Below are 13,341 nucleotides of genomic sequence, written 5' to 3'. Positions count from 1 at the left end.
GGTTTGTAATGTTCAGACTAGCTTTCGGTCATAGTCTGACCCAGTTTCCTCCAGCAGTCTAGCAGTCTGCCAGTCTGCCAGTCTCCCTCTGAGTCTGACTTTGTCCCCATTTCTTATATACCCTATTACAATGACATCATTACAGTATACTGAGTATGTGTGAACTAGAGAACCATTATATCATCATACTAAGTAGTAAGTATATATGTGAACTAGAGAACTATCATCTCATCATCACTGAGTTAACATCTTGTTTCAAGTATACTTCTCCAGAGTTCCAGCCTTCTACATGGATTAACTGATTTACCAGAAAGTATTATGTCTCATATTGAGTATTAGTATTAAATATTAGTTAGTATTAAGTATTAGTATTAAATATTAAATTTGTTAATATTAACTAGGAAGTATTAAATGTCTGAGGCAGCATTTGAACTCAGCTCCTCAGTGATGACTCCAAGACCAGTGCTCTATCCACCATACCACCTAACTTCCTAACTAGTTCCATCTTTGCTGATGACATCATATGGGCTTGAGAAATTTAACCTATCCATGTAGGAGTTTGGACTAAATTATTTCTAAGCTCTTTTCTGATCATCTAAGCTTTTGTGTTTTCTTGGTTAATAAATTAATGTGTCTTTTGAATGCCTACTATTCTCTAGGTTATATACTAGTTTACTATGCACTAGAGGCAAAAATGAAATAGATATTGCCCTCAAGAGAAATGGAGATTTTTCTAACTGTCTCCTCTGTTAGCTACTGGCTGTATTGTTGTGTCCAAGTCACTTAACTGCTCGGAATCATAGTTCCTCTCATTTTAAAAATAGAAATTTTAATTAATTAAAATTAAAATTTAATTATTTAATTTTTAAAAATTTAAAAATTTGGTTTATTTAATAAATTTAAATAATTAAAAATAGAAATTTAAAAAGAGGAAATACTATCTATAAGACTTTTGTATGATAGGATAATGTGGCATAGGGAACAGAGGACTGGTCTTGGCATCAGAAAAACCAGGATTCAAGTCTTGCTTCCCAATATATACTAACTCACTTTGTGACCACGAGCCAAGCACATAACTTTTCTGGGCCACAACCAACTTTCCAAGATGAAATAAATTACAGTTAAGTTTCAGGTTTGCATCAGTAAATGGAATTTCTGTATTTCATTTTCTCTATACCAATAAAAATCACAGGATTGAATCAAAATAAACAGCAGCCCCTTCTTCCCACAAAACTGTTAGTGAGTACACAGAGCTGATGTGAAATTCAAATAACAAAATAGATGTAAAGTGTTTTCTGAACCTTAAAGCACTATAAAATTATCCTATAATGGTCACTTTCTAAATTACCTATCCGGAAGAAGTAGACAATCAAATTTCCCACCTTTAAAGGAAGCCTTTTAAATGTCAATTGACTTCAGAGGACAAACTGCAAAGCAGGACTAGGAGAAAACATTTGGCAAAAAGCTGGGTCCATTTGGGGTCCTGAGGTTTTAGATTCAGGAAACTAACTGTAACCCTGCTTTGGAGGTCTCAAAGGACACCAGATAGCTCCCACCCAATCAAATGGGTAAATTCAGCATAAATATGCTGAAAAACAATATGAATTATTTTTACCTGCATAGACATGTGGGTTTTAAACTAAGAGGGAAGGGAAGATGAATTTTATTTGGGGAAGGAAAAATATTTAATATTAGGGTGTGATGGGACCCAATCAAATGGGTAAATTCAGCATAAATATGCTGAAAAACAATATGAATTCTTTTTACTTGCATAGACATGTGGGTTTTAAACTAAGAGGGAAGGGAAGATGAATTTTATTTGGGGAAGGAAAAATATTTAATATTAGGGTGTGATGGGAATGAAGGTTGAGCTTTGTTGACCCCAAATATTCGACTCAATTAGTCTAGGTTGGTTTGAATCATTTTAAATTGTCACAAAAGATGAGTTTTTTTCAGTTTCCATAGATCCATTCTTTTTCACTGGAAGGGAGCATTGCACTTCAGATTCCTTCCATCTTAGGTATTATCTCTTTCTGTTTCCTTCCCACAAAATAATATTTGAAAATCTCGAGTAGCATCTGTCCCCTGCCTTCAGCAATATTTCTGATTTCTCCTCTCCACTACTGAAGTGTATATTTGGGGGATATTTGTGAGAAGGGTCATGGCAAAGTCAGCCAGAATACCTTGGAGAATTCCAGCAAGTGTCATCTCCAACCTGCTACTCTTTTGACAATTGGTGGACAAGGTTGAGCTGAGCCATCTGGTGCCTCAGACCAGCGAGCATGTTCCCCAAAACATAATTCTTTACATTTGAATAGCAGGATGCAGTTGACAAAGTGATTCCATGAATCCTGGCTTATTGGATCCCTACAACAACCCTGTGAGTTAGTCAGGACAGGATCATCGTTTACAGTTGAAGGAATTTGCTCAGAGAGGTTCCCAAAGACAGATAACCAGCCACACTGCCCTTCCTCTCAAAACTGGATCACTCTCCATGACAATTTTTGATCCTGGAGGACTGGTACAAGAGACAGAGAGATGTGCCTTTCTTTAAATAGGCTCATATATTTTAACTTCAGAGAAGTAAAAGAGTAAAGTCCTATTAAGTGAGGTCTCCAGGGACAGAATAACATAGTGGAAAGAATGCAAATGTTGGAGCCATAAAATCATAGATTTAAGACAGGAAGATAGATTAATCAACTTCAACACCTTCATATGACAGATATGGAACTGAGGCACAAAGTAATTAAATGACTTGCCCAGAACCATAAACTAAGAAGAATTTGAGGGAAAATTTGATCTCAAGTCTTCCCAATTCCCATTCTAGTCTCCTCACCACTATGTTCCACTGCTTCCACAAGCAGAAGTCCTGGAGTCATTTCTTGGTTCTCTGGACAAAACTGTGGACAAGTTAAATAAATTCTTGGAGTCTCAATTCTTCATCTATCAAAGGAGGATTTGCCAGAATGATTAAAAGGTTGGATTTAGGACAATGTGGGCAGATTTTTTTAAATGATGCAGAGTGAAATGAGCAGAACCAGGGAAATAATTTATATGATCATTACAATAATGAGTCAAAAGCATCTATTAAACACCTATGTTGCCCCTATGCTGGAATATAAATAAAAAGCAAAAAGAATCCCTTCCCTTAAAAATCTTACACTCTAATAGAGAGAAAGCATGTAAATAAATAGCTAATCCCAAGATTAGTTTATAGATATTAATTCACAAAATTAATTTACAGAGGGTGGCATTTGAACTGAATAATGGAGTAAATCAGAGACCCTACGAGATGAAGGTAGAGAAGGAGAGCATTCTTGGTGTAGGGAACGGCCAGTATCAAGGCAAGGATATGGCAGATTGAACATCATGTATGCAGAACAGCAAGAAGACCAGCCATAGAATGTTATTGTGGTATATAATCTGTAAGAAAATGTAATCTGTAAATTTTAAAGGATATATGACCATGGGCAAGTCATTTTATCCCAATTGCCTCAGCAAAAAAAAAAAAAAAAAAGCTTTAAAGGAGTTTGCTTTTGATTATAGAGGTAATAAAAACCACTGGAATTTATTGATTAAGGGGTACTAACATGGACAGACCTGTGCTTTAGGAAAATCACTTTGATTATTGTGTGTAGGATAGTGTAAGGGGGCATAGTGTGAGGCAAGAGGAATAGTTAAAATTGGTTATTGTACTAGTTATCCAGGTGAGAGATTATGAGAGTCTCCATTAGGGTGGTGGTTGAAAGAAAAGAAGAGACATATCTGAGAAATGTAGAGAAAGTACCACCAAGAAAGATATGGTGACTGGTTGCATATGTGGGGCGAGGGGGACATCAAGGATAAGACCAAATTTTCCAACCTGGATGGACTGGTAGAAGGGAGGTGCCCTTGAAAGTAATAAGAAAGTTCAGAGGTGGGCGTGAATTTGTAGGGGAAAGATAATGAGTACCTTTTTGGATATGTTGAATTTGAGATGCCTATGGGACATCTTGTTGGAAATATCCAATAGACAGTTGGTGATGTGGAACCAAAGCTCAGAGAGAGACGGATTGGAGAAATAGATTTGGGAATTAACTGCATAGAGATGATAATTGAACTCAAGGGAGCTGCCAAAATCACTGAGTGAGAGGGAATGGAAAGAAAAGAAACCGTAAGATCTCTACTTAATGCAATAACTAAAGAGGACTTCAGGAGATGAAGGAGAGAGGAAAGAACTGGAAATACAGAATGAGATCTGTGCTCTCAGACTAAGTCAACAGGATGATTTCCTTTACTTCATTGTACTGGTTTATTACAAGGGAAGATTACTGTTTGTGGGATGGGATGGAGGTGGGGGATTTTAAGAAGGGTAGGACAGCAAATAGTCATAGCAAAATCAAACTAAAGAAAAGAGGGTCAATAAAATTTTTTTTTAAAAATACAAGAAAGAAGTTCAGAAAGGGGATATAGACAAACAGAGTGCTTTTGTTACTACCATGCAATAAATTTAATATCTACTCTTTAAAATGCCATACCATAAACCTGATTTCATATATATTCTTCTTTTTTCTGTTCCTTGTGTGCCTGTGTTTCTCTGACCCCCATTGTCTCATAATTTCCACTTGAGAGGAATTGGGCTTACAATTTACCTACAATTATTTTTCCCCCTGAGGCAATTGGGGTTAAGTAACTTGCCCAGGGTCACACAGCTAGGAAGTGCTAAGTGTCTGAGACCACATTGGAACTCAGGTCCTCCTGACTTCAGGGCTGATGCTCTATCCACTGCACCACCTAGCTGCCCTATTTACCTCCAATTCTAAAGCCTTCTCTCTCCCTCCCTCCCTTTGATGTTTCTTGGCCGTCTGGTTGCTTAGAGTTTCCTTCTGGACTAGGTGCAACATCTGGCTTGCAGTATTGGACTCCAAGGGTCCCGTGGCTCAATCTGTAGTTTGGGACTTTACTCCCTGTTTCTGGAACCAAAAGACAAATGGACAAGATGGGCATCTGAAGCCTGTTTCTCAGGACCAAAGCTCCAAAGGGAAGGGAAGGTGAGCCTTCCCCACCTACCTTGCTGCATAGTGTCTCTGCTTTGGGATAATGAAATCTTCATCCTGGATGTCACTGAAAAGAGAACAACAGTGTCTCTGTTAGGTAGATTTAAAGATGCAGAAAGTTCCAGCTATGTTGCTAATGGAAAAAGCCTGCTCTTACCCTCATGGGGAGATATCCCAGGTGTCCCTCACATAAGTGTCACCATCTTTGGAGGCTTAAATAATGCCCTGTTACATTTATATATTGAAATGTTCATGCTTATTGATATTTATTAAATTCATGAGAAAAAAATGAACATTTAAGTGAACAAAATAACAGGTAAAAAAAGGGGGTGGATTAAATAATTCCTAAGGAGTCATGATCCTTTGCTTGCAGTCATGCATGAACTGTGTGCCCCATGCTCTATTGTTCAAGGACAAATCCAGTATCACCTTCTCATTATTGCTTTCTTTACTGAAATATATCACTGCTTAGAGGATGGGATGAAGGAGACATGGTGCTAGGACCCAGCCTCCCACAAATGGTTCTCCAATTCAGTGTTTCACCATAGAAACCAGTCCCAACTTTCTTCCCCCCTCATATACCTGGCTGAATGTTCCCAATTTTGCCCTCTCTGTTCAAGCTCTGCCATGTATACTGAATCCCATTTATGTGAGCCTGACACTCATTCACTCTCCTATTCTCTTGCTAAGGACTGACTTGGCCATGTTTTATGCAAACATTAGCTCCTTCCTTCACCACACCCAGTTCAGTTCCTAAAAACTAAAACTAGATCTAAATCTACCTACTGAGTACTGTCTAAGTCTGAGAAATCAGGGGACAACTACATAACCTCATAGGCAAGGGGAAATGAAGGGACAGCTGGGCCCCTTTTTGCCAGCTTCTTTCTCTTGCAAAGAGCTAACTTCTGCTTTTACCCTGTGTATGATTCTATTGTTTTTCATTCCTCTATTTTAGTTCATATTATTCACTTGTTCCAGTTATGTCTGACCCTTCATGCCCCATTTGGGGTTTTCTTGGCAAAGATACTGAAGTGATTTGCCATTTCTTTCTCCAGCTCATTTTATAGGTGGGGAAACTGAGGCAAATGGGATGAAGTTTGACTCTTCATGACCCCATTTGGGATTTTCTTGGCAAAGATACTGGAGAGTGGTTTGCCATTTTCTTCTCCAACTCATTTTAAAGATGGGGAAACTGAAGCAAAAGGAGTTAAGTCTGACTCTTCAAAAATACAGGAATGGTTTACCATTTCCTTCTCCAGCTCATTTTACAGATGGGGAAAGGGGCACATAGCTACAAAGTATCTGAGGCTGAAACTCAGATGTAGAGGGCCACAGAGAGCAGGTTTCCTTTGGGCTGAAGGGCCTTATACCTCACCCAGAGTTCCCCCACTATCTGTAGCCCTCTATATTTCCCCCTTTCTTTTGTTTTAGGTTTTATACCTCGCCCAGAGTTCCCCCACTATCTGCGGCCCTCTACACTCAGTTCTTCCTCACCCTAGGTCCAGTGCTCTTTGTCCATTGTCTCACCCAGTTCATCAAAATCTAAATGGGTTGCATTGCTTTATTTTCTCTGATCATTACATAATTTCACTTTGACATTTGGGAAGAACTGTTTTTTCTTCAGAGTGTTTTTTACTTTTGCAAAGCTCAAAACTTCTCAAGTATTCCTATGGTCTAACAGTCATCTCCTGGTGGCCAGTCTTCTACTACTGATAAAACTTCTCTGGGCCAAGTTGAGCTGGTGGACACAGCTTCTCATGGGATCACCAAGGCATTCCATTAGCACAGCCTTCAAGAACCCAGGCTCATTCCCACTTCCTTCTAACCTCCATGATGCCCCAGGGTCACTGCCTTTTCAACTTCCTTGCTAACAGATTTTGTGCTAGAGTTGATTTTAGCATCTCCAATGGTAAGTTTTGTTATTGCCTGTCTTGGGTATAACAATTGGCTTGTTAAACATGTAATAGGAAATAACTAGGCCATTGTGAAGAAATCTTCCAAAGTCACCATGTGGTGAGTTACACATAATCAGGTGAGAGTGATAGAATCTGCACCTGTGGTTTCCCTGGCATGGAGAACTCCCAAAGGAGGCAATTCCTTCCTCTAAAGTCGCTCAGTGAATTCTATGAAATGTATGGTCTTAGTCACTTAGGGGGCTGAAAGTTTAAGACAGCTGTTGAGTCACAAAGCCAAAATCTGAGGTGGGGTTTGAACCCTAGACTTCTTCTCTGTCTCTGCTGCCTTTTAATTTAATTTAATTCCAGGAGGAATTCTTTTTGACACAATCTTTACTGAGATCTTGCCAAGAACCATTTCACATCAGGGTTTGGGTGTTTGTGGTACACTTGAAAGAGCTCTGAAAAAGAACCCCAAAGATCTGGATTCTAGTTCTACAGCTGAGAAGTAGCTCTTTGACTCAATGATTATATAAATTAATGAATATTTGTGAGGGGTTGAGCCCAGAAGGAATGAAGATGGGGGCAGCAAATAATGGATAATTTCTCCCATTATATATTTCCAACTTGTTGGGTGCTAAGAGTGGGTAGAATTACTTATTGCAAACTAAAATGCAAATTATCGTGGTAGCTTCCCTTAAACAAACCCATTGCTCCTATACTGCCACCAGCAAGTCAATATGTGCTCCCAGGATTCCATCATTCATTTCTCCACATAAATATTGTTTAGTCATTTTTCAGGCTTGTTTGACTCTCCATGACCCCTTTTGGAATTGTCTTGGCAAATATGGCTGGAGGAGCTCACCATTTCCTTTTCCAGATTATTTTACAGATGAGAAAACTGAGGTATAAACAGGGCTAAGTGACTTGTTTACTGGAACACAACTAATATCTGAAGCGGGATTTGAACTCATGAAGGGGAGCCTTCCTGATTCTAGCCCCAGTGCTCTTTCCACCATGCCATTTAGCTGCCCTTTCACATAAATCTATTAGGAAACATAACCCATTTTAATGAGTAGCTGAAAACTATCCTGTAATCCAAATTCTCATGCACCTGGTGTTCCCATCACAGCCATGTAATCCTTAGGACATATTGGCCAAAGAAAACAAAGTACTGAAGCTGAGATTCTCAGTCACATCAACAAATCTGATGTGCCTACAGTTTCATTTCTTTTAGGATCCACTGAATCATAATATAATTATACTAGCCTACATTATATAATGAGTTACCAGCTCCAAGCATTTTACATATATTCCTTCATTTGATTTCCACAACAAGGTTATGAAATTGGTAATTGTCACAGCTGTGGGAATTTTATAGGCAAGAATATTGAGGATTTTAGAGGTCAAAGTCATAAGCTAACAAATGGCTTAGCCAAGATTCAAATTCAGGTCTTTTTACCTTTAAGTACATTTCTTTTTCTACTGCCTTCCCTCTTCCCACTCCCCAAGTTCTTCTACAGGGTAATTATGGAGTCTGAAGTTCAGTAAGTTTTATAAAAGTGAAATTCACCATGATTAAGGAGAGACACCAATGTGATTCACTGAAAGTTGGCTGGGGGAGCACTTTCTCCTCATTTCCAGTTAATTAATGCAGTGTTTGGTTAGTGGTAGAAACCATGGCTTTTGCATTCTTGGATGGAGTGAAGAGAGAGCTTACTTCCTGGAAATCCTACTTAAGGTTGTTGTTTTTCATCCTTCATTCTCAGAAGATCAAATGACATTGGAGATAGAAAGAAGGACACACGTGGAAGGGTCAGTCTTGGTAAAAAAACAAAACAAAAAACTAAAAAGTAGGAGAAGATAGATGAGGTCCTTTTTAGATCAACCTAAGAGGTCTTCATGGAGAAGGACTTAAAGGGCCAATTAAATGATGGAAAGGAGAGATTTGAGATAATTAACCCATACAATACCATTTTTGAGAAAGGTCAGAGATTGAAGAAAGAAGACCAGCTCAAGAGCATCAGTCTGGAGAAGAATGTGGAGGGATGGAATAGGATAGAGTAGGAATATGGGAAATGAGTTCTAGTTACACTGAATAGCCTTTGAAGCCCAGAGGGAGGACTCAGCTGGAACTGATGCTCAGTTTAGTGGAGGGCAGAGACATCACAGGTACTCTCAAAGGGACATACTGTGGTCAAAATAATGAACTAAGGGAGCCAACTTTGCAAGATCAGTTAGGGAAAGGGGGATAATAAGGAAGTCCACAGAATCACAGAAATCTGTGTAATAGAATTGATGTAATTGGATAAATTGTAATAGTCCTAGTGGGAGATGACCAAAGCCTGAGCAGTCTACTAGTTCATAATTTTCTCCTAAACTAAACATTCCTTATTAAATTGTAAATTTCCATGAATCCTCCTAAACTGAACATTCCTTATTAAACTGTAAATTCCATGAAAGTAAAGTCAGTGCCTCCTCTAAAACTTGTTACTTCTCAATGCCTAGGGTAGTACCCTGAACACAATGATGGCTTCTGCAATTGCAGTCTCTCTTCACTCTCCAATTCATCTTTCACACAGCTGTCAAATATATGCACATATGTGTGTATATATATATATATGTGTGTGTGTGTGCATGTATATATAAATCTGATTATACTTGTATCTCTATATAAATTTGATTATATTCACATAGTTGTTCCATATATACACACATTTAATAACCTATATATCCATTTCTACACACATATTCTCCTTTGTGTGGCATTTACAGCCTGTCACAATCTGGCTGCAATCTATCTTTCCATATTAATCCCCATTATTCTCCCCCACATACTCTACATTTTTGCCAAAATAGCCTAAATCTAACATTCCTCCAATCTTGCCAGCAGTCCCTACTGCCAGAAACATTCTCCTTCCTTACTTCTCTCTCTTGGCCTTCCCTCAAAATTTAGCTCAACCACCTTCCTCTATAATATGCATTTCCAGATTGCCCTAGTTGTTAGTGCAATCTCCTCCCAAATACTTTGTGTAGTATATATATATATATATATATATATATATATATATATCCAATATATATATATATATATATATATATATATATATATATATATATACATACACACACACACATATTGTTTGTCCACAACAGAATGTAAAATCTTTGAGGGCAAGATGCAATTAATTTTTATCTTTGTATCCCTAGCCCCTAGCATTTTGCTTGACACATAATAGGTGCTTTAAATTTCCATTTAATTGAAATGCTGGGAGAGGAGATGAGGGATTATACCACAGATTTTGGTAAAATAGGAAGAGATCATTTGATAAAAGAGAAGGAGGGATTTAGAATGTGTGTGGTTGAAAGCTTGAAGAGAAAGGAACTTTGTAATACCTTTTATGGAAATTGTAATGGTTATAATGGTTCAGTCCTGTCCAACTCTTCATCACCCCATGGACCATAGTATGCTCTTCTATCCTCCATTATCTCTCCAAGCCCTTTCAAATTCATGCTCTTTGTTTCCATCATATTATCAATCCATTTCATCCTCTGCTGTCCTCTTTTCTTTGGTTTTCAATCTTTCCCAACATCAGGGTCTTTTCCAGTGAGTCCCATCTTCTCATTATGGACCCAAAGTTTTTAAGCTTCAGCTTCAGTATTTGACTTTCTGGTGAATAGTCTGAATTAATTTCTTTAAGTATTGAGTGATTCGACCTCCTTGTTATCCAAGGGACTTTCAAAAGTCTTCTCCAGCACGACAATATGAAAGCATGGATTCTGCTGAACTGAGCTTTTCTTATAGTCCAATTCTCACAGCCATATACCACTATTGAAAACCAAAGCTTTGACTAAACAAAACTTTGTTAGCAAAGTGATATCTGGGCTTTTTAGTATGCTATTCAGATTGCCATAGCTTTCCTTTCAAACAGCAACCATCTTTTAATTTCAAAATGATTGCAATCACCATCTGTGGTGATCTTTGAGCCCAAGAATGTAAAATCTGACACTATTTCCATTTCTTGGATTGTGAATGAGTAAACCAAACATGATCTTTCCAGTCATTTACTTCCTGTGTGATCTTAGGGAAGTCATTTTATCTCTTCAGGTAATAAGAATAATAAGAAAGCTGGATTAGGGTCTTCCAGCACTAAATCTTTGATTCTGTGATTTTTTGTTGGCAAGGGTGTTGGTGTCCTTAATTTATCCCTCCGAGTGAGAAGGAGTATAGGATAGGAGAAGGAGTGCTGGATGAGGCATCTGGAGCTGAGGTTCTAATGTGACTAGATGGGGGATTAGACTTCATGATCTCCAAGGTCTTTTCCAACTCTAATGATCTAATGAAAAGGATCTTTCAGCCTTCAGCAAGAAAAGAGAGCACCAGATGTCATTCTGTTCACTTATTGTAAAACATTTCCCTTCGGATGGAGGAAACAGAGATGTTATTAATATTTTCAGTCCCTTATATCTCATGAATCTACTTGAATGACTGGCATAATTTTTTAATCCCTTTTCATGACAATGGTTTTCCATTGAAATTCCCCTGAGCTAACAATATGTAATCAGTTTTCTCTAACAAATGACCTCCTTTAACTTCATTAGTTCAGAATTAATTTGCTAGCATGTTACCAAGATAATTAACACTCCTGATTAGTGAGATGCCATGGAAGGAGCCTCCTTCTTCATGGTCAAGAGAAACATTAATTAAAAACTAAGATGTTTGCTAATTTTCCTTAGAATTTAATCCAATGAAAGTGGTAAGGGTTGGATTTTTTTTTAATACAGCAGGAGATGGGATTAATGGGTGATGTTGCCTAGATATACCTTTGTTACCCACACTTTTGGGGGGGGGCAAGGAAATTGAGCTTATATGACTTGCCAGGATCACACAGCTAGGAAGTGTGAAGTGTCTGAGGTCACATTTGAACTCAGGTGCTCTTGACTTCAGGGCTGGTGCTCTACCCACTGTGCCACCTAAATGCCCCTACCAGCACATTTTAAAACTTTTTTTTCCAAACAAAACTGATATGTCTGAAGGAGATGTCTTTGTGGGAATCAACAGTGAAAGTGTGTATTCTTTCAGCTACCAGATATTTTTTGTCTTGAGCTGGTATGCATGGGGAACTGAAGGAGGAAGTAAGTGAAAGAATCTCACTTGATTGGAAAGGATTATAAAATATTAATAATCCACAGAATCATAATTAGTGTGGGATAACCAGAATTCTGCCACAGAATGACAAGTGTGGAAGATATCAAATTTAGATGGTGCTGACTTTGCAGTGCTTTGGCGATATGAGAAGTCATACTTTTTATATATTTAGCACCCAGTTATCAAAAGTAATGACTTAAAATAGGAAATTATCCTATGTTGGGTTCCTTTCCTGCCTAATCTTGTTAACTTTCTTCTATATGGTGTCCTCCTTAGCATCAGTCTTATACCCCTGTCCCAGAGTCTGTTTCTATATTTATTATTCTCTTATTTTCCCCAACTAAGTACAAGCTTCAGACAACTTGTGATAATTTCTCCAAGGGAAAAAATTTCTGGTGACAGCTCTGATAGTAGGTTTGTTATTTGAACCACATAATTCTTTTTAAAAAAATTATTTAAAAATTTGAGTTTCAAATTCTCTCTCTTCCTCCTTTCATCCCCTTTCTAGTAAACAATTAGATACAGGTTATATATGTGCAATTATGTAAATCATTTCCATACTAGACATTTTGTACAAGACTTGAATAAAAGGGAAAGAAAGAAAAAAAGCAAAGAATAGCATGCTTCAGTCTGTATTCAAACAACATCAGTTCTTTCTCTGGAAATGGATAATATTATTAGTCTCCTGGGACTGTTTTGAATCATTGCATTGCTGAGAATAGCCAAGTCATTCACAATTCTTCATCAAAAATGTTGTTGTGACTGTGTTCAATGTTCTCCTGGTTCTGTTCACTTCACTATGCATCAGTTCATGTAAATCTTCCTAGGTTTTTCTGAAATCATCCTGCTCATCATTTCTTATAGCACAATTGTATTCCATTATGATCATATACCACAGTTTGTTTAGCAATTCCCCAATTGATGGACATCTTTTGATTTTCAATTTTTAACCACCACAAAAAGAGCTGCTATAAATATTTTTGTACAAATAGGTCTTTTCCCCTTTTTTGGATGTCTGGGATATAGACCTAATAGTTGAATCATAGAATTTTAAGATTATGGAACAGGAAAAGATCTTAGCATCAGTGTGACAGTGATGTATGCTTGGGAATATCCATTTAAAATAACATTCATTCATTTATTTGTTAACTTAGACCTTAACTTTAAAAGCCCATCCAGGGCCATCTCTAGTCATACTGATCCATATCTTGTGATTGGACCCAGATGACTCTGGAGGAGAAGGTGAGGTTGGTGACTCTCT

The sequence above is a fragment of the Sarcophilus harrisii genome, chromosome 2, assembly GCF_902635505.1.
Source record: "Sarcophilus harrisii chromosome 2, mSarHar1.11, whole genome shotgun sequence".
Taxonomy (NCBI): Eukaryota; Metazoa; Chordata; class Mammalia; order Dasyuromorphia; family Dasyuridae; genus Sarcophilus; species Sarcophilus harrisii.
Note: the sequence above shows the minus strand (reverse complement) of the source record.